The following is a 3,091-nucleotide window of genomic DNA, read 5'->3' on the forward strand; positions in this document are numbered from 1 at the left end:
GATCAAGCAGCTGCGTGAAAACCACAGCGAGCAGTGGCTCCATCGTCTGGCCCGGTACACCACCCAATGCGTTGACTTCCTCAATCAACCCGGGGTGATGCCAGTAAAATTCCAGGACCCTCCAGAGCCTACAGTGGTGCCAAGCTGAAAGTGGCTACTCACTAAGTCCAGCCAACACATCCTAACAAGGCTGGACAAAATCCATGCAAGGATAACATCCACCTATGGCTCTGTCTTGAAGATGGATTCTACTAAAAAGGTTAAGGGGTGGTCACACTGCACTTTTCGCTCCATTGACTTCCATTCATACGTATGCGAATGCGTCAGACTGGAAACGCAAGCCCGTGCAAAAAGTTTCGCATTTTCCTGCGTTCCAAAGTTCAAGCTTGGTGAACTCTGACCTGCGAATTCGCATCACGCATGGCCATGTGACCAAATAGATATCGATAAGTCACAGCATGAAATTGTAGCTCAAAAAGTTTCGCATTTTCCTGCGTTCCAAAGCTTGGTGAACTCTGACCTGCGAATTCGCATCACGCAAAGCCATGTGACCAACAGCAGATAGATATGTCACAGCATGAAATTGTAGCTGAATTAAAGGAACATAAATTTAAAACTGCAGCACTGCACTGTTTGGTTACATTTACAGCATGCTTCATATAATGTCTTATCACAGATCTCTAAGAAGCTGGCTGGGAAAGTGAAGAAAATGGGACCCTGGCTTACCTTTGTTGGCACGGAGTTTGGTCAGGGGCTCATAAGTGTGCTGACAGCACAGGAAGGAGCAGGACTGGACATGATGGTAGATGGTCTGGTGAAAAGATACCAGCAGGCTGGTGTGGATCCACCTGCTGTGTTGTATGTGGACTGTGGGTGCTGCACCGAGGTGGGCGAGACCAAGCTGAAAACCAGATTCAGAGGATAATTTGAAGTTATCAGTTTCACTGTCATAATAATCACTGTAATACCAAAGCTATTTCATTGAAAACAATAATTGCAATGATAGTTTTATGTGAAAGTAGTCATGGATAAATAAAATACTTAAATGAATGACCTTACTTGACTAAATGATTTGTCTTTTTTCCTTCACAGACAGCGCCTTCTGGGGCATTATTGCAAGCTCCATCTGTAGTTCCACTTCCGCGTTTGTGGCCGGAGACCTTGCCACCAGAGGATCACAAGTGGATTGGCAAAAGGCTTTTCAAAATGGGATCCAAGGGAAAGCCAGAGCTTCAGGATGCAAAATTCACTTTTACATGGTGTTTGAACTTAAATGTGTCTTGGCAGTGTGTGTACACAACCACCCTATAATGATAAAATTCCACCCAGTGCCTTCTTTTTTATTTTTTAAATCCCCACAAATTATTAGCACTTTCTCAGATCAAGCCGTTCACAGATTCTTGGCAAAGTGATGTAGTTCTGCACAGGCCCCTCCCACAATTGTTGACTGACTGCTGTTTTAGCACAGACCCACCCCGCTGAGTGAGCTGTCAACAGTCTACCATTGTTTCGACGCCGGAGCAGTTCTAGACAAGAATGTGTCGTAAGCGATTGAGGTGTTTTGTTGTTGGATGTAATAATGAACATAGCAGTCGTAATTTACTCCCGACATCTGAGCCACTGAAGATTATTTTTGTTTTTGAAGGGAATGCGCCCCCTGATATACCTAAATGCGCCTATTTTCGCACAAATCATTTGTGATCCAGCTTTTTTATGAATCTTTGCAAATCACCTTTCCTAATAATGTGCTAGTTAACGGGGCCAGCTCCAGGCATGGGCAGGGGAGCCCACCTAATCAGAATTAGATAAAGATTGTGTTAAATTTTTTTTTTTTGTGCAGTGATTAAAACCAGTCTGAAGTGGACTGTATTTTGAGAAGTATAAGATATAGCTGGAGACTGCCCCAACAATCATAAAATAACACCAGAAAATTGCAGCGTTTTTCTTTTATTAGCTGAAAGCAAGGCATGCTGAATTAACGCGGAGGCTTCAGTCTGTTGCAGAAAAGCAGATGCTGTCAATGAGCGAAAACGGGTAGAAATATTTGCGCGCTATCATGGAGAGTTTGCGAGTTACAAGGAGTTTAATACATGAATATGTATCATAGCTTACCACTGAAATTACCTGAGCAGTTGAATTAATGTTCTAAAAAACCCGCTCATTCAATAATGTGCAATCATTGCATGGACAGGGCAAGATAAGCATTTAAAATGCATGTAGGTTATACAGCTCAGTTGAAAACTTACCCCGTTTAACTTGCTGTTAATGTTGAATGTAAGAATGAAAACTGAAAGTAAACAACACTGAAATAAGAGCTTGTGTCATGAAAGTTGCATTCGTTACTATAGCAATAGTCAGCTCGACTGTAATATCCAGTGATGCAAACTATTAGACTATTTTTGTCAAATTTCGCCGTTTTTAATTAAAAGTAGGGCTGTCATTTACGCGTTTCATGTAATTCATAGTTATTGTGATGATAATAGCATTTTTCTGTTTTGCGTTTTCAACATAGGAATACAACTAAAATTAAATGGGTGCATATTTTAAAATAAAAATATTATTTGCATATTGATTACTTTACAAAAAAAATCAGTGAACAGTGAAGTGGGGTATGAGTGGTTATGAACGAATTAATGAATGAAACGCATTGGTCCGTGTTTCACCCACACTTTCACAAATTGACTGAGTCTGGGCCCTGATTTTTCCCATTTTCCTTCAGTATGAATAATTAGTTTTTTTTTCCCATTAATGGTTATGATATCATTTGAACATGACATTCATCATGATTGGACATCTCAATTCTCTAATTGCACCACAAGGACGTGAGAAAGCTTCCAGAGGAGCTATGAGCGAGGATACACAGGTGTATCCCTATGCGGAAGTCTTTCTTGTCTTTGTTTCCGGCTTTGCTCCTTGTTTATGTACTTTTCTCAGATTTTTCTAAGATTTTAACTTCAGCAGATCAGCACAGTATTCAAACAACACATTTTTGGCACAAACACTGAAACAAAAAACTTTTTGGGACTGGAATAATACTACGAAGACTTTTTGCCTCCCACTGCCAGCAGCTTACATTCCGGAGACGGGAAAA

The sequence above is a fragment of the Sinocyclocheilus rhinocerous genome, unplaced genomic scaffold, assembly GCF_001515625.1.
Source record: "Sinocyclocheilus rhinocerous isolate Xijiao unplaced genomic scaffold, SAMN03320098_v1.1 scaffold2132, whole genome shotgun sequence".
In the NCBI taxonomy this organism is placed as follows: domain Eukaryota; kingdom Metazoa; phylum Chordata; class Actinopteri; order Cypriniformes; family Cyprinidae; genus Sinocyclocheilus; species Sinocyclocheilus rhinocerous.